The 24,560-nt window shown below is 47.2% G+C and overlaps 1 protein-coding gene across 7 annotated transcripts in view; it reads left to right on the top strand.

Annotated features, from left to right (window-relative positions):
- The window catches only part of ZNF536 (zinc finger protein 536), a 485,174-nt gene that overhangs the window by 53,184 nt on the left and 407,430 nt on the right, over positions 1–24,560 (top strand). For all 7 annotated transcript variants that reach the window (XM_017499880.2, XM_017499878.2, XM_037728303.1 and 4 more), the window contains exon 2: positions 7,459–7,528. The gene's annotated coding sequence lies outside the window, so the exon portion shown is untranslated. The remainder of the gene's footprint in view (positions 1–7,458; positions 7,529–24,560) is intronic.

Raw genomic sequence — 24,560 nt, 5'->3', positions numbered from 1 at the left:
TTTTTTTTTTTTTTTTGTTTTTTTTTTTTCTTTTTTTTTTTATGCAAGCAAAAAGATTTAAGGAATATTGTAGCAAACAAAGGGTAATTGTTTTAGCCCAGATGTTGCTTTTGCACAACAAGCAGGTTACAATGTTCCCACAGAGCTGATGAGCCCAATCAGGGAAATGATTAAAAATTGATTTTGTCCCTGTAATTACAGTATGTAAACTACTTAGCTTGGATTGCAAAGGAAGTGATTTTCTAATTACGTATATACTCTGGTGTCTAATGATTGGTTTTTTGAAGTAATGAAGAGAGAGCACTAACGACTCCTTGGTGTTCTGTTGTTTAAGAAAGACCATCTTTAGAGTAAGCGGCAACAGACAAAGAGTTTAAATTGAATTTTCAACACTGTTGATGTGCACATGGATTTGTTTATTAAAGAGACAGGAGTGTAATTTGATTGGCTCTGAGCATCTTGGCTTTTTTTTTCATGCTAAAGCATGTAAAAATACATGCACGGGGCCAGGCGAGCTGATGAGAGGAAGCCTCTCCACTCCTCTTTTATCATCCCTGAGCCTGGTCCGATATCATAGGGTCTCAGGTTTCTGTGAGCGTCTGATGTCTGTGTATCCTGAAAGCATTTAGATCGAACAGGTATCAAATAGCTTCTCCATCAAAGTTACCTTTGTTTTAAAATGAAAGAAGAGGCATCCTTTGGAAGCATGTCTGGGCAGCCCTACGCACTCTGTGTTATAATATTTCAGCCGCATAGTAGGATACTGGGCTCTGCGTCAGGGTGGCAACTGCTGCCCACTTCCAACATGCGTGAGAACACTCACATGTGCACACACATGCCCACGCACACACTCACACGGGTGCTAGCGCCTGTGCATGGAGGGCTGAGGGCAGCGTGTCCGTTGTGAGACCCTGTGGAGCGGGCTGATGCGTTTTGAGAAAGACCTTGCCAAGTTCCATGTCCTCCTCTTTGAGACACTTTGTGGCTGTTGAGTAACAGCTCAGGCACCTCTCTGGCAGCAGTTAGCAGAGGATGACCATTTTCAGTGGCCATGTCATGCCCTCTGGGAGGAGGGTGGTGGCTCCAACGTGACCCTGACAGGAAGTACCTTGTGGGCGGTGCTGTCTTCAGCAGAACCCAGCTCACACTGTCTCTGGGCCCCATCCTCTCCTACGAAGGATTCGTGCTGGTGACTTGGGACCTGATGTTTTGAAATGTAGGTTTTATTAATATTTAGGTATAGCACGGCCAACAGAGCAGGAGACAACTGTGATTGAAGGGGCAGTTTGTTACTCACAGCTCCCAAGTGGAGGACATGCATGCCACGTGGAGGCCACGTGGCGAAGCACCAGGGTTCCTGGGAGGCAGAGGGTGACAGGGGAGAAGATCGACAAGAGCCTTTATTGTGGCTTCCGAGGGAAAGGCAAGGCAAGGCAGGGTTGGGAGGGTTTGAACTGGCTCGTGTGAGTAGTTCCCACAGACCTGGGCCTTGGGGCTTGCTTCTAGTTGTCTGGTTTCTGGCCATGGGTGATTAGAGCAGGAGGATAGAGGCCCCAAGTGGGGGGCCCTGTGAGAGTGCAGTAAAGGAGATGTTGATGGTGTGGTTTGGACTGGCTGTTTTATATATGAAAAGAGCTCCCTGGGAGTCATTTACCAACTCTAGAAATGGGCTAGCTTTGGTCAGGGCAGTCCTGGGACCAGCAAGACCCCAAGATGTCAGAGCATCAGAACCTTTTGGTGTATGTACCTGGGTCTTGGGCTGAGGCTGGTTTGGGAGCTGGTTCCCTGTGCCCTCAGGTGCCTGGGCCAGGGTGGCATGGCTGACTCTGCGCTCTTGGTGTTCTACCTGGCAGGTCTCACCTCTGTCATAGAACACATCCTGGATCTGCCTGCCACTGCTCTCTCTCCAGATCTTTGCTTACGTGCACACCTGCAGCAGCCTCCCCTGCGGGTCCCCCTGCCTCCTCTCTTCCCCCGATCTTGTCTGTTCCTTCCATAGCAGGCATATAGTGCAAATCAGATTATGTTTTCCTGTGCCCCACATCCACCAGTGGCTCAGGATAAAATCCTTCCCGACTAGGTATGTGGATTCTGACAAGCCTGTCTTCATCCATTCTACCGCTCACTCTCCATACCCAGGCTGCAGGGAATGTCTCGGTGCTCCTGGAATGCACTGCCTCTGTCCGACCTCAGGGCCTTTGCACTGGCTGTTTGCTCTTCCTGTACTGGTGTTCCCTGCATTGTCACAGGGCTCGCTCTCATACTTTATTCCGGTCCCTTGCCAGATGTCGCTTTCTTAGAGAGGTCTTCTCTGATTGTCACTGTCATTTCTTCCAGCTTTATTTCTCTCCCTAGAGCTTGTTACTTGCTGACATATTTTACTTTTGTCTTTCATTTGAATCCTGTCTGGGAAACGTGAGCTCCACACAGGTGGACACGGTGTTTATCACTGGATCTCCAGAAATAGAATAGAGCCTGCCTGCAGGGACCCTGGATGGATAATGGTTGCGTGAGTGGCTGATGCTCGGAGGCTTCTCCCCGGGTGCTGTCCTCCCCAGGACCCCTCCCCTGTTGGAAACCTGCAGCAACAATGGCTGTGGTATTTGGGGCCATGTCCAGCCCACGGGGTTCTCTGAGGAAGAGAGCCACTCAGTGCTTGAAGCAAAACTTCAGATCTGCTTGGAGGAGCTGCGTTTTTTTTTTTTTTTTTTTGTAGGGTCATTGTTGCTAGTGGAACTTAAGAATATCAAGCTCTAGAGTGGGAGGAGTTCTTAGAACCATGGGAGGGAAGTTGCCGCCACCCAGGGGGATAGCATTGGAGAAGAGGCCCTGTGTATCTTGGGATGGGGAAAGCTTGCTCTCGGTAGAGGGGGTTCCAAAACATTGCTTGGGAGCCACTGCACTCAGGTGTCTTCTTGGGGGAGACCTAACTGGGCATCCAGCTGTTTCCCCTCTGGAGCTCTTAGCCATGTCTTTCCCTGGCCTGAGGGCCGAAGGAGCAGGACTGGCTTTCTCTCCAAATCCTCCTTGCCCAGCTCTTTTTCTGGAAGGAAAGTAGTTTGTCTGGCTCCCAATTGCCACTCACTCAGACACCTTGGCAGAAAGCCCCTGCTCCTGCTGTTGGGGGAGGGGTCATCCTGTGTCTCCCCAGGAATACACTCCACCTCCTGCAGGGGAGAATGAAACGTGGGCCAGGCGGGGTCCACCGAAGTGGCCCTTGCAGCTGTCCTTCCATCCATCCGCCTGGCCTCCACCCTTCTGTCTGCACCTTCATCCGTCCATCCTCCCCCTTTCTTTCGCCTTCTCTTCCACCTTTGGACCCTCTCTTTATTTTTTGTTTTCCCACCCCCCTTCCATTTTTCCATCCATGTCTATCCTTCTGCCCTTCTGTCCTCCCTCTCTCCTCCATCTTTCCTTCCATTCTTCCGTTTTTTTTTTTTTTTTTTTTTTTTTTAGATGGACTTTTTCTTTTGTTGCCCAAGCTGGAGTGCAATGGCTCGATCTCGGCTCACTGCAACCTCCGCCTCCTGAGCTCGAGCAATTCTCCTGCTTCAGCCTCCTGAGTCGCTGGGATTACAGGCAGTATAGGCGCGCACCACCATGCCCAGCTAATTTTTTGTGCTTTTAGTAGAAACGGGGTTTCACCGTGTTAGCCAGGATGGTCTTGAACACCTGACCTCAGATGATCCACCCACCTCGGCCTCCCAAAGTGCTGGGATTACAGGTGTGAGCCACCACGCCTGGCCCCTTCCATCCTTCCATTCCCATCCTCCTGTCTGTCCTCCTTCCATCTTTCTGCCTTAACTTCCCTCCTCCCCTTCCTCCCATCCACCCAGGCCCTCAGACAGAGGTAAGGGGCCAGGAGGAGAGTCTGACACCACCCTTTCCCCATGTACGGGACCATCCTCTGCATGTGCCTGGGGCTTGTTGTGCCCTCAGTGATGGTGACGTTCGTGGCTGCTCTCATGGCCCCCAAGTTGTCATGGTGAGGGGTGGAGACAGGCGTGCAGTGCCCACAGGCAGGAAACTTGCTGGCCTGGAGGACCGCTCTGTGTTAAACTCAAGGCTGGTGTCAGAGCCTTGGTGATGCTGGGGGTAGCACATCTCTGCTCACCTCTTGACTTGCCAATCACCTTCTCCCTCAGAGTCCTTGGGTCTGAGTTGGGCAGGCTGGGCTCTTGCTCAGGGAGGGTTTCTCTGGCTCCTTCAGAGCTCCTGTGTAGGCTGCTCTGGGAGAATGTGGGAGGGAGGAGGGTGCCCCATCCCCTGTGGGGAGCCCATGTGGCCTCCCGCTTTGGTGGACAGAGGGGCCCCTGGCAGGGCTGGCTGGTAGGTCTGTGTTCATTGGGGCTCATTGAGTGAACATGGCGGGGCTGCTCAGTGCATTCTGCCTTGCCTGTGGAATTCACAAGGGATGGGGGTGTGTGGGCTCGGGATGGTCCCACTGTTTGCCAGGGTGGGTCAGAGCTGCCACACCACCTCCCACTTTCTCGCTTGATTGGTGGCCCCCATATCTTCCTGTGCTCCCATTACCCCTTTGAAGTCTCTCTCTCAGAACTTTCCACCCCTCCTCTCCCCTCTCCTTCTGCAGAGGGACTCTGACTGCAGGAAGCCTCCCTCTCTCCCTCCTCACTCCCCAGCGCCCTGCCTCCCTGCTCTACTCCAGCCCAGTCCATGCAGGAAATGGACATTCAGGCTTCTTCTGCCCCTGCCGACCTTCTCGCTCCCCATTCTGGAAGTTGTATCCACTCTGCTGCACTTCTGTGCCCCTCCCTGGTCTCCAGCCCTGTCGCCACTAGGGCCCTGTCTGCACTTGCTTAAGGGCTTGGCCCAACTTTGCCCCACTCCTGGTGCCCTGCCTTTGATGTCCTTCTTGTCCCGGTGACTGAGACCTTCACACGATGGGTGATTTCTGCAGCCCATGGCAGACCTGCTTGGCCCCTGACCTACCCAAGGCCCTGGTGCTGGGAAGGGAGTCTCCAGCCACTGAGTGAACAGGGCTCCTAAGCTCATCCATGTTGCTGGGGAGGGCTGCGTGTGAGCCTTATCTGTGCTTTAAGAGGGAAGCAGGAGCCATCAGTGTACAGTGGGTGGAATTTTAAGCACTGAAAAGCACCTTTGGAGGTTCCCTTATTTTGGTGAGGTAGTGGCAACCCAACCCGCACTGAGTTTATACCATGCTTTTGCTGCCTTTGCAATCTTACCCCTCCCAGCCCTACTCTGAGCTGCACCAAACTGGGCTCGTGGGCAGGGTCTCCTGGGTGGCCCTTCAGCTTGGGGTTGTGTGGGGGGGCAGGGCGAGGGGAGGCCTTATGTCCAGGGCTGCTTCTAGTTATGCCACTGACTGTGTTATCTCTAGATACAAGTCATTCATTTGCACCAAAAGAGCTGTTTCTTTCATTGGGGAAGACAGAATTACTCTGCTGGTGCATCCCTTCCTCCCAAGCCTGCATCCCCAGAGCATCTGTGGTCGGATGCAGTCACCTTTCCCCGACCCGCAGTGACTATAACGACATCAGACACCAGAAGCCTCCCCCTGTTTAGACTGGATCAGAAAGGCACAGATGGAACTAACTTGATTTCTTTTCCTGAGGTCCCGGCGAGGCTGTACTCGTCAGCTGCCCTGCTGGTGTGTTGGGCTAACCTTGCCCACGTGGGTCAGACACCCTTGCAAAGGCCCACTTATCAATCCGGAGAGCCCAGCCCCCAGTGTAGCCACGAGGCTTAAGCTGGGGCCTTTCGTGATTTAGAGCATAGAACCTGAGGCGTTTGTACCCATCACTGCCCCGGTGCCAACTGCAGGAGACGGTGTTCTGATCAATGGCATGAAGCCGGACAAACTGGCGTGGGACTTCCCCTGATGAAGCCTCACTGTGTTCTCCTGTCATTGGAATTTATGGGGCTTCTAAGTGAATGGCCCCTGGGGAATAGTCCTAGAATTTTGCAAGTCATGAGCCTAGATATAAAATCTGAGTGTGTCTCCCATCTCCTGCAACCCCCCGCCTAAACATAAGGAGGTCTTAGAGCAAAGCAAATAAGTGTTTTCAGAGCCAGCTGGGTGCTGGGGACCTGTTCAGCTCAGCACTAGGACAGAACCTTGGAAACTGTAGCATCGGACATTTGTTCCTCACTCCTTAGATTTTGAGTGACAGGGAAAAAAAAAACACCAAAATGCAAAAGATCATCTGATTCAGGGGAGAAAGAGAGACAGACAGAAGGACACTGGATGTAATTTCTTTCCCTGTTAGAGATGGTTGAGATGTCTCAGGATAGACAGGTAGAAATGTGTTCACAGACAGCAGCTTCCCTGTGGCACGTTGAGAAAACACTTTTCTAGCATGCAGTCAGCAAACACCTTTTTGGTGGCCAGAAATCAGCCTTGGAGTTAGATGAAGTGTGGCAAGCCAGTGGTTCATCAGTACAAACTTCTTGGGCTGGGCCTGCCACCAGCCATCCAAATGTGTCTTCTGGCTTCCCATGTGCAGAGTCAGATTTCCTGAATCCATAGTGAAATTCTGCTTCTGTGATCAGAATTTACAACTTCACGTTCAGTAAAATATAATTTATTAGGGGAACTTATGTTTGCCCGGTAACATTCCTTCCGTGACATGGCAAAACAAATGAGAATCTGAATTGCGCTGAGTGAGGTGTGGGATGGAGATCTCAAGCTGGGAGCTGGGCTGGGCTTCCTTGATTACCCCCCAGCCAGCAGCTCTGCAGCTGTCATAGATAAACATCCCAGCTTACCTTCTTGGTCTTTATCACTGCTGAGCCTGCCATAGGAGGTGAGGTCGCCCACGTGGGAATTACTTCAGTGATAACACAGAATGAAGAAGTAGAAAATCTCACTGGCCACTGTTTTCCTGGTCTGGGTTCAGGAAAGAGGACTTTGATGCCAAACACAACATCTCTGAGCCTCAGTCAGTCGCAGATTCCCATTCTGTATCCATTGCCTACTGCCTGGCTACCCAACAGGCTTGGCCAATTGAAATTTGGGTGGGATTTTGGTCTACTGTAGAGGGCTCCATAAATCAGGGAAAAAGCAAGGATTGTTGGGTACTTTCTCACTTTGAGAATTCTAAAGAAGAGAGATAGTGTGCATGTGAAAGAGAGAGAGAAAGAGAGAGAGAAAGAGAGAACCCTTATAATTTTAGCTCTTATTTCTTCTGTCCCATATGGAGAAGATAAGATATGGTTAGAAGTTCCGCCCCCCTTCTTTTTGTGCAGGTGGCAATTTCCCACTGAAAACAAGCTGAGCAAATTTGGCTCATTGCAGCAAAGGTCACATAGTTCCCATTTTTTAAATTGCTCAAAGAATTGGGGCAGTGGGGCTATTCAAGGTTTTTAGGCGCTCAACTAACCCAGCAAATTGTTACTTTGGATGAATGCTGTTTATGTGACTTACTGAAGTCGACATGTGTGACATTTACAGTTTTCTAACAGGTCTTATTTTTGCAGTTCCTGACCACCACGGCTTTAAGAATATCCTTCAACCAGGAGGGAGACCCATTGCTTTAAGACTTCCCTGGTAAGGACCATCGATTTGTAGTTTGTTGAACTGGTGTCTGTTTGTGAGTTTGTGGGGAAGTGCAGCCTGCCTTCTCTGGGCTGCTGATCCCTGTGCAGAGCTGTGGAGAAACTTCCAGAGTCACAGGTGTCTGGGAGGTAGCAGGGGTTCCATATTTTGTGGGTGGGGTGAACCGGCAATGGGAGACATGTTCTTTAGTCTCCAGACAGATTTCCCCATGAGGCAAAGCTCAGCAAGGGTGACTTCTTTCTCTCTTGCATGACACCCTGAGTCCTGTCTGCCAGCCAGCAGCCTGGAACCAGGGCTGAGAGCTGGTTGGGCTCCTGCTGAAGCCAAGTGACCTCATCCAAGCTCCACCTGTGGTCAGGCTCCCCATCACTCACCAATGAGGTGACTCGGCGGCTTGGCCCAGTCTTGGGCGAAGCCTGTCCCAAAGCAGCTCTGAGTTTGTCACTGCAATCACACTTCAGATCATGAACTCCGGGATGGGGTTTATGTCAGCGTGAGAGCTGATATAAACTTAAATACAACAGAAAGGGTGACATGTGTATTTGATATCTTCAGTGGCCTCATCTGAGGCTACCCCTGATATCTCTGTAAACTCACCCTCGGATGTAATTAGCCAAGATCACCGTCTCCTGACCACGAGTCTCAGAGGTCACTACGTAAACCAGGGAAATTGATAGCAGAATTATGCACTCAGAAATTAATTTTATATTGTACTGTATATATATTTTTTATTGTGACTTTATCTTCCTGGAAAAGTGCTTACTTCTGATTTTGTGGATATTCCTGACCGTGGATTACTTTTATTTTGGTTTTTACACAACAGTTATATTAGAAATTTGCTGTTTTATTCTTACCTTCTTAGTAAAAATCCTTTTATCACACAATGGGTAATTTATATCCATTACCAGGCCTTTCAATCCTTTTCAGTGGGGCTGTCAGTGCCGTTGGCACAGTAATGATTAATGTGATCTAATAATAGTGTACCATTATATTACCTTAGTAAAACATGTACCAACACCCTATTCCGATCTACCAAATTCATAGCTTCCTATAATATTTTTGTTGAAAGACAGGATTACTATTTTTCAAAGCTGATTTTTTCCCCTTTAACATATTTAATGAAATTCACAATTCTTTGCCTTAGTAATCCTGGGCATGTGACTGGGCTTGATGGGTGAATTCCACATCTGTAGGCCCTGTTGTGATTTGTCAGGAGAGAGTGCCAACCGTCCCAGTGATCTGTCAGAGAGATTATTTTGTTTTTGTTGGGCCTGGGTTGTTTTGCCTTGAAGAAGAAGAAGAAAAAATAATGGTCAGGTCTCCAGTCCCTTCTGATGCGTAATAAGGAAGGTGTGTTTTAGACCGAAAGGCAAAGGAGGAAGTAATTTGGTTTTTCCCTCCCCTCTGTCACTTGCCTCTGTCTGCTGGTGAATCGGAGGTGTAGCCAAGCCAGTGGCAGTAGCTTTAAGCTGCTTCCCCAGAAATGCCTCTCTCTGACCTATCCGCTCCTCTAGCTGTGGGCCAGCCTCTCTGGGTCTGACACAGGGTCTTTCACACTTGCCATTATTGACATTTTGGGCTGGATAGTGATTTGTTGCAGAGCCCTCCTGTGCACTGTAGAACGTTTCTCAACTTCCCTGGTCTCTGCCCACTAGATGCTGGTAGCACGTGCCCCCTACCGCACTCCCAACACATCCTCTATTGCGAAATTAAAATAGCTCCATAAATTACCATATGTCCCCTGGGGGCCCTGATCAGCCCCTGTTGGAGAACCACTGGTCTAACGTAGTAGGAACACAAGCAGATATTTTTGGCATGTGGGGAATTCGTTCCGGAGTGCCAGAGTTCTATGGTGCTTCTTTGGATGTCTTCGGCTTTGGGAGAGAAGATGTGCCGGTGAAGAGTGCACACAACATCATTTTCTTGGCTGAAATATAGCCCTCTTCCTCCTCTCTCCCTCCTCCTCTGTCACGAGCCTGGCCCGAGCGAGGGCCTGAATCTTAGCTTCTTCCACTTAAATCCCATTATAATCACGCTCATGATTGATAACATTCCACCTTTTCAAAGGGCTTTAAAATCTGTGTCAACCAAGGATGACATTATTGTAGTGCGGGCGAGATGTATTCAAACAATTACATACTCAAATCAAAGTGGGAAGGTTTGTCCTTCTATCTCAGCACCTTTGTGTGATGTGGCTTCAGCTGGCACTGCGGTCCCACAGCCCCAGAGACCTTCAACAGGAAAATAAATGGGAAGAAACAGGCTTTGCCCTTGGTACCAGTCAGCTTGGTAGGCATCTTGAGCATTTGAGCTCCTTAGGGCTAGAGGGTGGAGGAGTAAGACACATTGTTGAGCATAGGAGAGACAGACAGAAAAAGAGAGAGAGAAAGAGACAGAGACAGAAAGAGACAGAGAGAAAGACAGACAGACACAGACAGACAGACACACACACACACACGAGAGAGAGAGACATGGAGAGAGAAATCCTTGTTTTTCATTTGGAACAAAAAGTGTTGCTACAACATTGGCTAGAAATATGCAATCAACTGAAATCAGGAAAAGTATTTTGAATACAAAATTTATATTGAAACACTTGAATTTTGATACATGTGCACCCACATACATGTGTATATTTAAATCAAGAATATAGACAATGAGAAATAAAGCTTCTGTCATAAAAATACTGCCTACAGTATTTGCCCTTAGATAATTCTGCCACCGGGAATACATTTTTGTACTGTTAACATTTCCATATGAGACACCCTTGTTTGTTTTTACAACTGATCCTTGATGATAGCAGCAAATGAGGAAATGACTCTGATTTACTCTTGTGTTAGGAAGATTTGTAATCCATTGTGTTGTCTGGTGCAGCGAGCATTTTAGTGACCTACTCTTTTACTGGTTTCTGGTCTGTCTCTCCTACTGCAATGTAAGAGTGGTGAGGGTAGGGGCCTTGTGTGTTTTGTTCCTTGTAATTTTCTTACTTCCTGAAATGATGCCTGATGCACAATAGCTTCTCATTAAAGCTTTGATGACTAGATGGATAGATGGAAAAATAGTTACATAGGTGGGTAGATGGAAGGATAGATGCATAGATGGGTGGATGGATAGCTAGATGGGTGGCTGGGTGGCTGGGTAGGGGGATGGATGGATGGATGAGTACATGGATGGATAGATGAGTGGATGGGTGGGTGGGTAGGTGGGTGGATGGCTGGGTGGATGTATAGATGCATAAATAAATTGATAAGATTAATGGATGGATGGATAGATGAATAGATGGATGGATGGGATGAGTGGTGAATAGATGGGTGTATTGATGGAGGATGGATAGATGGGTAGATGGATGAATGGATGGGTGGATAGATGAATACATGGGTGGATGGATGGGTGGCTGAATGGGTGGGTGGATGAATGAGTAGATGGGTGAATGGGTGGATGTATGGATGGATGAGTAAATGGATGGATGGGTGAATGAGTAGATGGATGGATGGATGGATGGATGAATGGATGGATGAGTAGATGGATGGATGGGTGGGTGGGTGGATGGATGGATGGATTGATGGGTGGGTGAATGAGTGGATGGATGGATGGATGGATGGATCGTGGATTGATGGGTGGATGGATGGGTGGGTTGGTGGATAGATGGGTGTTTTGATGGAGGATGGATAGATGGATGGATGGGTGGATAGATGAATGGATGGGTGGGTAGATGGGTGGAGGGATGGGTGGGTGAATGGATGAGTGGATGGATGGGTAGATGGATGAATGGGTGGATGGATGATGGGTAGATGGATGGATGGATGGGTGTGTAGATGAATGGATGGACAAATGGATGGATGGATAGTGGATGGGTGGATGGATGAATAGATGAATGGGTAGATTGATGGGTCTCTATTTCAAGCCCTAACATGTACCTTAGAATATTGGGCTCATTGATCCAAATGAAATCTCACTTTTACCATGTCTTCACTCATTGGCCTCCCAAACATTTTTTGAAACTTTGATTTTCAAAATCTAATGATCAGTTATAACAAGACATTTTCTTTTAGTCTAGTTTTTTAAAATAGAAAAAATATGTCTAGGACTGTGCTAGACAATCTCTGTGAACTGAAAACCACCCTGTTATAAAAACATCTTTAAAAGTCCACAAGGGCACATACACAGATGACTGGGACTGAAGGCATGGAGGTCAAGAAGGAGAAGATGTTCTCTTTCAATGTAGGATGTGGATGAGGGACTTATGAGGCTCAGAGGACTTCCTGCCCACATGACTGGATGTCCGTCTCTGGGGCAGACCTCTGCAATCTGCACTGTATTCCATGTTCTTCTGGAGATTCTCATGTGTTCTCTTCAGACTTGCCATACATGGGTCTCTGTAGGACTTGCCACTGCTCAGCCTGATGAGGTCAGCTCTCTTGAGGGGATAGGCTGAGGCTCTGGGGAGTGGGGTTCCCAAGTTCTGGCATGGTGTGTGCAATATACCCATCTGTTGAAAAACTTATTCTCAGTGATAAGAGTGGTCCAAGTTACCTCACCCTTGATTTTTAAATTATCGTGCCATGGACATCATAGCAGTATCAGTGGGAACGTACTAAAGAATGATAAATGACCTCTACATCTGGCAGCATGTAGCAAAGGTATAGGCTTTGGAAGCAGATTTCCTGGGGTGGAACCCTGGCTCCACCATTCAGTAGCTGTCTGACCCAGTGTCAGGGGACTTGCACTTCAGTTTTCTCATCTGTAAATTGGGAACAACAGTCATGACAGCCTGGTAGATGGCACTATGTGATGCCCTTAAAACACTGCCTGGTTCAAAGTAGGCATTTAATAAAAGCATGGCACTGCTATTATTTTTATTTCTTCTCTTCCATTGTCTTTCCCCCTTTCTCTCTCTTTATTCGATATTAATGAAAGTATAGGCCATTTTCAGATAGCCTTTTCCCCTCAGTCTCGTACCAGAGCTAGGAGCCCCAAGACGTTGCCAGGCATGTGGTCTTTTCAGCATCCCTTGGGGCCTTGGTTAGCAAGTTCAGGAAACATCAGAAAGGGTGGTGAGTTTCCTAAGCCAGTTTCCCCATCCCATTCCTTTGTGAAGGAGCATTGTTGACACACCACTGGGGGTTTGGGATTTGCTTGGTGTTTGGAGAACGCATTCCTGAGATGGATGCCACGTGGTCATACACGGCGGGTGGGTGGGGACAGCCAGCCCTTAAAAGGGAGGGAAGGCCTGTGTCTTTTCTCCTCCACCCCCTCACAAGTGAGGCTGTTTTGCACCATGGCCCAGTTTTATATTTTTAGCTTCCACTGAAATTTAATGTTTTGCTTTTGGTTTATTATGTATGCAAGTATCTTGCTGATAAATTACATGTGTAATTGTACCATCATAACCACTGCTAGTCAGTGACAACATATAATTAAACTCACCCTTGTAGTCATTGAACTTGTCTGTCCCTGACAAGATCACTGACCACTCCAAGGAGGGCGTACCTCCACGTATGAGCCATGCGAGTGCCCGAGTGGCTGGAATACCTCAGGGCCCCCAGTGCTTTCCTGCACATGTGCCCAGGTTGACTCCCCCTGGATGGCCGCACATGGGATGCTAGGGTTGGGTCATGAGGCCCAGGGTGCTTCTCTCTTTATTTCTGTGTCTATCCCTGGATGATGATTGGTTGCAGAGTGGGTGCCTAGTAAATAGACAGGTGAAATCTTAGAATTTTCTTCAGTCACCTCTGAGTCCTCTTTTCTCCTAGGACCCCAATGCCCAACCCACTTTTTAGGGGTGTTTGTTATGTTGCTCTTAAGTCCCTATGCTAAGGGTGAGCTACAGCCTGTGACTCACATCCAGCACGTTGCCTGTGTGTGTGTGTTTCTTTTACATTTAAGAATTTAAAACAATGGCACTAAAATACACATAATATAAAGCTTACTCTCTTGACCGTTTTAAAGTTTGGAGTTCAATGGTATTACACACAGTTACATCACGGTGCAACTATCACCGCCTCCCATCTTTAATACGCATTAGATAACTCCCCATTCTCTCTACCCATTCCAGGTCCTGGCATCCACTAGGCACCTGTCTGTCTCTGTGAATTCGACTACTCTAGGTACTTTATATAAGTGGAACCATATAGTATTTGCCATTTTACGACTGGCTTATTTTGCTTAGTAGAATGTCCTGAAGTTTCATCCATATTGTAACCTGTGACAGAATTTCCTTCCCTTTTAAAGCTGAAAAAAGATTCCACTATACAGTATGTATATACCACATTTAATTTTATTTTTTGTTTGCTTTTGTTTTATTTTGAGACAGGGCCTTACTTTTGTTCTCCAGGCTGGAATGCAGTGGGACCATCAGCTCACTGCAGTCTAGAACTCCTGGGCTAAAGCGATTTTCCTGCCTCAGCCTCCTGGGTAACTGGGACTACACATGCATACCACCACTAATTTTTAAAGTGTTTTGTAAATATGGGGTCTTGCTGTATTGCCCAGGCTGATCTTGAACTTCTGAGCTCGAATCATCTGCCGGCCTCAGCCTCCCAAAGTGCTGGGATTACACGTGTGAGCCACCGCACCCAGGCCTCCGTGTTGCTTATCCACTCACCCATTAATAGATGCTTGGGATGCCTCCACCTCATGGCTATTGTGAATAATACTGCTGTAAACGTGGGTTTATATGCTTTAAAAATTTTTTTTACTTTAAGTTCTAGGGTACATGTGCAGGACGTGCAGGTTTGTTACATAGGTATACATGTGCCATGGTGGTTTGCTGCACCTATCAATCCATCATCTAGGTTTTAAGCCCTGTATGCATTAGGTATTTGTCCTAATGCTCTTCCTCCCCTTGTCCCCCACCCCTTGACAGGCTACGGTGTGTGATTCCCCCTCCATGTGTCCATGTATCCTCATTGTTCAACTCCCCTTTATGAGTCAGAACATGTGGTGTTTGGTTTTCTGTTTCTGTGTTAGTTTGCTGAGAATGATGGTTTCCCTCTTTATCCACGTCCCTGCAAAGGACATGAACTCATGCATAGTATTCCATGGTGTGTATGTGCCACATTTTCTTTATCCAGTCTATCATTGATGGACATTTGGGTTAGTTCCAAGTCTTTGCTATTGTAAGTAGTGCTGCAACAAACATACGTGTGGATGTGTCTTTATAGTAGAATGATTTATAATCTTTTGGGTATATGCCTAGTAATGGGATTGCTGGGTCAAATGGAATTTCTGGTTCTAGATCCTTGAGGAATCACCACACTGTCTTCCACAATGGTTGAACTAAATTACACTCCCACCAACAGTGTAAAAGTGTTCCTATTTCTCCACAGCCTCTCCAGCATCTGTTTTTTCCTAATGATCGCCATTCTAACTGGCATGAGATGGTATCTCATTGTGGTTTTGATTTGCATTTCTCTAATGATCAGTGATGATGAGCTTTTCTTCCTTTTTTTGTTGGCTGCATAAATGTCTTCTTTTGAAAAGTGTCTGTTCATATCCTGCACCCATTTTTTGATAGGGCTGTTTGTTTTTTTCTTGTAAATTTGTTTGGGCTTATGTGTTTCTTCAAGACCCAGCTCTTAATTCTTCTGCATGGAATTGCAGGATCTACGGTAATCCCATGTTTAATTTTTTGCAGAACTGCCATACGGTTTTCCATAACGGCTGCACCATTTGGCATTCCCACCAGCAGTGTGCCAGGCCTCCATTTTCTCCACACCCTTGCCAGCATTTCTGTTTTTATGCTAGCAGCCGTCTTCATGGGTGTGCGGTGGCTCGTAGTATGGTTCTGCCTGTTTTCATGTGGCCGATGAGCCAAGAATGGCTTTTCTATTTTTATGTGATTGAAAAGAGATGAAAAGAAAAATAACATTTTATGATACTGAGAAATGGTATGAAATTTAAATCTCAGGGGCCATACATAAAGTTTTATTGGCGCAGGCACTCCTGTTTGTTTATATGTTGTCTGTGGCTGCGTTTATGCCACAAAGGCAGAGTTGGGTAGTTGGGACAGAGATTTTGTGGCCCAGAAAGCCTAAAATAATCACACCTGGCACTTTATGGGAGCCCTGTGCCAATCCTGCCCAATGGTAAGTGCTTTACGTTTTATCTGTTTAATCTCCTCTACAATCCATTTTGTAGACACAGCAACTGAGGCTCAGCAAAGATAAGTAACTTGTACAAGTCGCATATTGCCGAAACAGGACACATATGCCTGTCTCTGTGACTCTAAATCCTGCTTTCCTCATTACCATGTTAAATGAACACAATCCTTTGAAGATTGCTCTTTCTAGGGAACTTTTTTTATTTTTTTTTTTCTGACGCAGAGTTTCACTCTTGTTGCCCAGGCTGGAGTGCAATGGTGCCATCTTGGCTCACCGCAACCTCCACATCCTGGGTTCAAGTGATTCTCCTGCCTCAGCCTCCTGAGTAGCTGGAATTACAGGCATGCACCACCATGCCCAGCTAATTTTGTATTTTTTTTAGTAGACACGGGGTTTCTCCATGTTGGTCAGGCTGGTCTCAAACTCCCGACCTCAGGTGATGCACCTGCCTCGGCCTCCCAAAGTGCCGGGATTACAGGTGTGAGACACCAGGCCCGGACTTCTTTTTTTTTTGTTTTGAGACAGGGTCTCACTGTTTCCCAGGCTTGAGTGCAGTGGTGTGATCACAGCAGCCTTGACTTGACTTCCTGGGCTCCAGCCATCCTCCTGTCTCAGCCTCTCACGTAGCTGGACTACAGGTATGCACCACCACAACTGGCTACTATTTTGTAGAGACAGGGTTTTGCCATGTTGTCCAGGCTGATCTTGAACCACTGACCTCAAGCAATCCTCTCTCACCTTGGCCTCCCAAAGTGCTAGGATTATAGGCATGAGCCACTGCTTGGCCTTCAGGGGACTCACAGGTGTTTTTAGTAAGTCTGAAGTCAGGTCCTAGTTGAGAAAAAAAAAATTGTAACTATACGAAGATGTGATGTTGTTACTGGGAGAGGTGGCCCATTGAGGGAAAGAATGAAGATGGGAGGAGATGGTAGGTGAGCTAGGCTTTCCTTTACATCTCATATTTAAATTCTAAGACCCACACCTTATCTTGCATGGCAAGATGAGCTTTCAACTCGAAAAAGGAGATCGTTTTAGGATGCAGGCATGTCATCATGCACAGCATTTCCTCAGGATTAGAAGAAGAGCCAAACCAATCAATAACTTCTTCTTGCATTAAAAAAGTGAATTATTTCCATAATCAAGAGGAAGGCAAGCCAGGGTCTACAAGGGCACCTGTCGATTGATTCTTTCTCCTTCATTCCTTGGATCGCATGTTGTTTTGGGGTGAATTGTAGTGTAGATCCCTTTGGCCCACCCCAACATTTTTTTCCCCCAAATGTAGAGACCTGCTCTCCCGTCTCTCAGAGGCTGTCTTGGGCATTCCTTTTGTCCCTCAGACCCTGATGGTCAGTGGGTGCGTTGTTACTGAGGAGGGAGTGATCCGTTCCCTTTGCCTTCTCCCCTCCTCGCCACCCTCTCTGTCCACCAGGATGTGTGGACTTGGTACCAGGAACCTTCTGATATTTCTTGATACAGAGGACAAAGCGTGGATAGTTATTTGTTCTTTCTTCCACGGGGAGAAAAGTCTTAGTTGATTTTACATATTTGCGTGCATTATGGAAATCACCCATCAGTCCCAAGTACTTAGGGGATGTCGGGGGCTCTAGGAAATGGCTGGTCTTGCGTCTATTTCAAGCAAAGAGATTGTGGTTCTCCTTTTATGTTTGGGAATGCATGACATTCCCCCCGCCCGCCAACCCCCAGCAACTACTGTATTTCAACAATAGGCTTCACGCGGCTGCAGTGTGAGGCACAACAGCGTTTTTCATGAACTTTTGGCTGTGGTTTAGGCCCGGCAGAGCTGGACTCTTACCCTTAGAGTTTTCTGGCTCGATTCATTTTGCACAAAGCAAAGTGCGATTATCGGAGTTGCAGGGCGCTAATGTGATCGGCATGTTAGCACATTGCAAGGAAGACAGGAATGACTTTGGACTTTGCATTTCATCCTTGAAAATGTGCAGTGCTGACTGGGCCAAGGGGCCTGTACTTAGCAGGTGCTTGATAAATGCTGGAAGAAGGGGTAGAGTTGGCAGTTGCTTTGTGCCTGAGAAGTGGCAGGAGGAATATGGATAACCTATGCCCATACATTTTTGGAAATAGGGATAGCTGTTATGGCTTTTTTTTTTTTTCTTTTTCCTGTTTAAACATGAAGTTTGGGTCTTGGCCTGGTGTTGGTCTCTCCCTGCCTGGTTGCCCAGTAGGTGGTGGTAACATGGCCACAAATTCATTTGACCTTGAGTTCCCTGACCCTTCTGGCTCCAACGGTCCTTATCTTTCAGGCTTTCTTGCCAGTGAGCAGCTAAGCATTTATTGAGGGTCCCTGTGCTCAACTCTAGTGAGTGGGGTGTGGCCCCCAACACAGAGGGGCTCACTGCCCAGAGGAGAGGGAGTTTTAGCTGGGGAGGTAAAGGCATGTGTATTTGTTGAGGTGGCCGTGAAGGGTGCGTGTATTGAATTTTCTCTACCCCCAAGCCATTTGTATTTTCTTCCTGTCATACCGCAGGAAAATAGTACGCTTTTTCTAATGTGGATGTGTGTGTCTTATTTCGTGTCTGAAAACAGTTAATAGTACAAAATTATGCTCTTGAGTGAGCTGAACTCAACAGAATAATTTTTGTTCCTTAACAGAATATAACTTGAGACAATATTGACAGTTAAAAAATGTAAGTATGGCGTATGCACGAATCATTCACCAAATTTCTGTTTCTCCTCTCTAGGCTCCTGTGTGTGTGTGTGTGTGTGTGTGTGTGTGTGTGTGTGTGTGTGTATGTTTAAACATGGCTTCAATGATTTTAGAAATGTGACATCCCAAATATGATCAGGTCTCTGGTAACACGAGTGGAAGACTCCCTAGAGAAGGTTTTGGAGGTTTGCAGAATACTTGAAAGAAACCCCTGCTCTCACCCTCCAAACTCAACTCCTGCTTCCTTAGGTGGGGGAGACTCCTCCCTGCTCTCCTACAGGGACTGAAGGCTGAGAGAAGCTACTGAGGCAGGTTGAGGCAGGCATGCTTAGATGGAGGCTGCGTAGGAGTTGAGGAAGGAGCCGGGAAAGAGTGCTGCTCTTGGAGTGAGAAGGCTGTTTCTGATTTCCATCTGTAGTCTTCAGCCTGGGTGACATCGGAGAACCTCAGGCCATGGCAACTGCAGGCTGCTACCTGAAGGGTGGGTGTCTAAGTTTCTTTGTAGGTCTTAAACAGAACGATCTAGATCAGGATGTCAGGAATGTACACACAGAGCCCTGGGGGTCTTGGCAGCATGCGGATTCTGATTCAGCAGGTCTAGGGGAGTGAGATTCTGTATACTTAACAGGCTTCCAAGAGATGTGGATGATGCCGGTCCTTGGATCACACTTTGAGTAGCAAGGGACTAAATGGGTAATTCTCAAACTTGGCTATCGATTATAACACAGGGAGCTTTTAAGACCCACCTATGTCTAGGTCTCCTCCCAGGCCAGTCAAATCAGGAGTTGCCCTGCAGGAAACAGTGTGATTGGGGGCGGGAGTGGGAAGGCAGTCTGCTCACTTATAGCCAAGGTATGAATGGCTGGGATAACGTCAGGGATCTCCAACTTGAGCAGGTGTCAGAACTGCACGGAGGGCTTTGAAAAAACAACATTGGGCCCTAACTCAGATTTTTGGATTCAGAATGGGGTAGGGTCTAAGAATTTGAATTTCTAACAAGTTTCCAGGCAATGCCATGGCTGCTGCCCCAGGGACTGCACTTTGAGAAGCACAGGTCTAATGTAATCTCCTCCCAGCCGATGGTCATGAAGCAGAAACCTCGAGGAAATGGGAGCTGGGGACTCCAGGACACACAGAGCCCTGCCCCCGGGGTCATTCTGTGCACATCTGTTTTACACAGGGAGCTGCCTTGGAAAACTTTCACTTGAAAAAAAATTGGTAGAAAAAAATGTTTGAAAACCTCTGAAGCAAAGGCAAGACTTTTAATCGTAGGGATGGCGAATGCTCATTCTTCAATTGAGGGGCAAACCAGGTGGGCCTCCTGGTCACTCTTGTTGCCAGAGGTGGCCGTGTTTGCTCCCAGTCCTTTCCTGTCCTTCAGGACGTGTTTCCCATGCTGAACTCCTGGCTCCTTCTTGCATATAAGAGCTCACACGTGTCTGGAGGCCTCCATAGAGCCCAGAGCAGTGGCAGGCAGGGCAGCTCAGCTTGAGGGGAAATCCAGGGTGTGCAGCTGCTAGCTCCTATCAGCTGCATACTTGGGTGTCAAGCACTGTGCTTGCTTATTTGTTTATTTATTTATTTAGGCAGAGTCTCACTCTGTTGCCAGGCACCAGGCTGGAGTGCAGTGTCGCGATCTTGGCTCACTGCAGCCTCTGCCTCACGGGTTCAAGCAATTCTCCTGCCTCAGCCTCCCAAGTAGCTGGGACTACAGGCACATACCACCACGCCCAGCTAATTTTTGTATTTTTTAGTAGAGATGGGGTTTCACCATGTTGGCCAGGATGGTCTCGATCTCCTGACCTTGTGATCTGCCTGCCTTGGCCTCCCAAAGTGCTGGGATTACAGGTGTGAGCCACTGCACCCGGCCGCACTGTGCTCATTTATATGCAGGATCTCATTTAATTCTGTAGTGACCTCATGTAATAAGTACTGTCATTATCCCATTTCAGAGATGAATATTTGATGCTACCTCCCAGACTGACAGTGCCCAGGAAAGCAGCACAGTGGAGGTGGTAGGGCAGTGGGATTCACTGGTTGGTAAGGGCAGTGGTGGAGTGTCATGGGGAAGACTGTCCTTGGTGGTGTTTTGGGAAAAGAGCAGAAGTGTCCTGTCAGCCCCGCAGGTCCCAGACCCCATACCTGGTCCAGGTGACAGAACTCAGAGCCCTTGGTTGCCTCCGGAGATGTTACCATGGCTGTCCCTTCTTGGTCAAAGTCCAGTGGGCCAAGACGTCATGGGGAAAATGGGCAGTGAGGTTCCTCTTGGGTGAAACCCTTTGGTATAGCTCTTGATGGTGCAGAGGGGTCTGGGAGAAGATTCTGTGAACTAGCTGGGGTGAAGGGTGGTTGGATCTCTCCAGGGCCCAGGTCTTGTTTCTGTGGCTGTCATCTCTAACCATGGAGACCTGGCTTGGACAGCTCTCAGCTTGCTCCCACAGGGAGCCTCACATGTGTCCAAAGCTGCAGGTTTCTGCTGAGGCATCATGCCAAAGCTGGTTCTTCTCCCTGGTCACCTAGTGTGCTTGGGGCAGAAGTTGGGGGCCTTCTGGTCAGAGGAAGCGAGGCACAGACGGGCGTGTGGTCTTCCAAGCAGCATCTGGGTCTTAATGGTGGCCAGAGGATGGCAGCATCCTTTAGCCCTTCTGGGAACCACTCTCTGTCATCTGCGTATTGCCCTGGGTTCCCTTCATGGGCTGGGGCCTCCGTGTTTATAGCTGGTGTCGGCAGTGGAGAGGAGAAGGTGAGAGTATAAATTCCAGAAGGAAAGCTTCCTGGTGAGGTACATGATATACCCCACGCTCAGGCGTGAGGCCCTAGCCAGGGAAGACCCTTCCAGTCGCCAGAACTGTGCTGCTTCCCCTGTACCTAAGACATCCCCCTCCTCCTCCAAGATGTTTTCCAAAGAGTCTTGAAGCTCAGTCCAACTGCATAAGCATCTGTCCTTCAGTTCCATCTTCAATTTAAATGAGATGCATTTAAGGAAAGCCTGGCCTGGAAACTGCGGTGATGGATACCAGGCACCTTTTTCCTGAAGTCCTTCTGGATCAACTATATAATCCCTTCCTATGCCTGGAAATGATACGTTGGGGAAAGTTTACATCCAGTTTAACAGAAGTTCTACTTAAGTGCTTTTTTTAATGGCCCATGTTTGATCTTAAGTCACTTCTTTTTGAACCCTTGAGGGTTTTACTACTGAACTTTAAAAAGAACATTCAATTCAGAGGGCTGGCATGTTTCTGGATGGAGATGCATTTTGAAAGAAGGGAGATGAATTTCTTTCCTCATCTGAGACACAGGTGTCATCTCCCAATGGTGGTCAGAACTCTAGTTTTTCTGCAGCGTAGCACGAGTATGAAGGACTAGGCATGCAGAGATTATGTTAGGATTTGTAGAGAGGATGACAGCTTGAGCAAAAGGGCGCCCAGGAGCTGGGGGGAGGGGGGAATTCTCCCTCAGGTAACCCTTGCTCAAGGCTAAGTGAGCAGCCCAGGCAGTGAACCTGCCTGTATTGTTATGCATATGTACAGCATGGGAGCTTGGGTGCCAGGCAGCAGGAGCCCCCGGCCTTGCACCATGCCATTCACGCATTGAATTTTCCCCGCAAACCTCATGCCCTTCTTTAAGGAATCCCACCAGGGCCTCTGGCGTATCCTCTCCGCTTTAGAATAGTGGGCTAATTCCGGGTGCCCATTAGGAATTCAAGATGCATCACCACATACTCAGACTCAAGCCGAGTTACTCAACCCTTGGTTACAACTGGACCATAGGAGGTGTGCCCAGGATGTCCCCCTGTGACTCGTACCCCATCACCAGCTGTGCAGAGGTGCCATACCCTGTCTTTGCTTTGAGATACAGTGTGGAGGATGGGAACATGGCCCAGAATGCGGAGCTGAGTTTCACTTCTAGTCCAGGGCTGCTTGTGCACGTCGGGGCTGCTCTGCCTGCCACTGTACCCTTCTGCCTCTCAAGAACAGGTCTCCTGCTGACCATTTGTGTGAGAGTTTCCTAATGCTGGTAGCGTTGGGGTCACAATCCTTGCAGCATCCTGGGCTGTTGAAAGATCGTTGTCAACTTCAGAAGAATGGTGTGCCGACTCCTTCATCCTGTCTCACGCCAAAGAAATTTTTTGGCCTCTGGGAGACTTGAGACCAGGGAATATATTATAATGATGGTTTCAGGATTGCTGGGAGAATCTGTTTCAAGTGCAGGTTCCCAGGCCTCTGACTTGCAGGTATGCCAGTGTGGGAAGGGGCTTGGGAATCACCATTTCTCCCAATCTCCTTTGGTAATACCAGCAGGCCTGGAATTATACTCACCCTGAACCTAAATTTTAGGGGGTGGACCTCAGAAGGCTGGATTCTAGAAGTTTCTTTCTTCTCAGCTGCGAGACTTTGGGTCAAACATTTTGAGCTCTGTTTTCTCACCAGTAAGAGAAATTGGGACTATATGACTTCTAAGAGTCCCTGTGATTCTGAAGTTGTAGCACATTAAAAATAATCTGCATTTTAGGCCTGGCAGGTCACATTCCCTGCCGAAGAGGAGTCTAGAAAAGAAAAAGACTCTACAATATGAAAATGTGGGCTTTGTGGTCCAAGGCCAAGTTTATAAAGGTAGCCTCTGTGAAAGAATCATTTGTATTTATTGAAATCACTGATTTTAATCACCTTGGATGCTCCCTTGATAAAAAATTATAATCCTCTGTAAATTATGAATACCTTGGAATTCACAAATTCTATCACTTTTGTGATTGGCAACATTAAATGGCAACAGCTCATTTAAATAAGCAACATCTGGACATTATTATTTTTAGGGATTTTTCATCTGTTGATTTAGAAATCTGGGGCCTTTATGAATCTTGCATGAATATTCTTTTATATTCACATCTACCATCAAGACACAAAGGGATGGCCAAAAATATTGTCCAGTGACTCTCTGATGCAATGCATGTATTTTTTAAACAACAAATCCATTGTGAATGAAGAAAGATATAAAATAAGCTGCCTGTGAGGGTAGGTGGTGGGGTAGCTTGATTCTTCAAGAGCTAGAAGAGTCCAGCAATTCAAAGCCACAGTAGGGAAAGGGTTTAGATTTTATATATAACAATGTAACATTTTAAAATAACAATTTAATTTTGGGCTGATGATATTGGAATATAGCATTCACTATTTCTCAGAATAATCCAATTTAGAACAATGTATTCTGAGCAGGTTTGGTAAAAATAGAAGATCTATCATCCCATGGTATAAGATAATGCATTAATTTTTATGAGTGAGTTATGAAGATGTACAACTCGGTTAAGAGTTAGGATAAACATAATATTCCTTAATTAATCCATTATGCCATGGTACACATGTGCCATTTTTATTACCTTAAAAATGAAAAATGTCAAAAAAGGAAATTGCTGCTTTTTTATATCAAAAAAGCCTTTTTTGAAAAATCATAAAATGCCTAATCTAATTCACCATATAATACTAATGAGCTTAACAAGCCATCTCGATGCACAGTTTAGGATAAAAGGTCATCAGTTTCTGGCAGTCAAATTCCAGTACTTTTCAGATGAGGCAAAACCTTTCAGCACCAAATATCGGAAATGGCATTTGTGATTAAGCGTTATTAACAGCTATTTGTTATGAACGTGGGAGAGTTAGAAATTCATATTGTACCCTCCTCGAGTTTTCTGATCTTACCATTGCAGATGCCAAGAGCAGGCATTCTCCCCCCCGCCCCCCGCCCCGAATCTGATTAACCTGTTGTCCATCCCAGTTCTGGGTAGTGTTGAATAGGAATCTTACACTCACACAGCGCTTTCCATTTCATGCCACATTTAATTTCCCCAAATCTCTCTGAATCTCCTACATTTATTTCCTGGGGTCTCTTTGCTCTCCAGGCAGCCTTCCTGTCCTCTGTATGTGCCACTGTCCTCTGCCTGGTATTTCTTTTGTCTTAGAACCGGTCCTGCGGAGGCACAGGCTGGGCACCTTCGGCCGCAGTGCACGCGGTGGCTGCAGCCGGCCTTGTTATGGAAAAGAATTGCCCAGTGGGTTGAGGGGAATGGGCAACAGCAGACCAGGATCATGAAGCTGAAAGGAATATTGCCGACTGGAGGTCATTTTTCCCAACTGAGGGGCAATCGTTTGCCACTATAAACTGCACATTGAAGTCAGTATATGTTTTATTAAACCATTTAAGGAACTTGGGAGCCATTTCATTTAAACTTCCTGCTTGATGGAACTCAGGG

The sequence above is a fragment of the Cebus imitator genome, unplaced genomic scaffold (genome assembly GCF_001604975.1).
Source record: "Cebus imitator isolate Cc_AM_T3 unplaced genomic scaffold, Cebus_imitator-1.0 Scaffold261, whole genome shotgun sequence".
Taxonomy (NCBI): Eukaryota; Metazoa; Chordata; class Mammalia; order Primates; family Cebidae; genus Cebus; species Cebus imitator.
The sequence above is the reverse complement of the archived record's forward strand: the minus strand, read 5'-3'. Positions and strand labels throughout refer to the sequence as shown.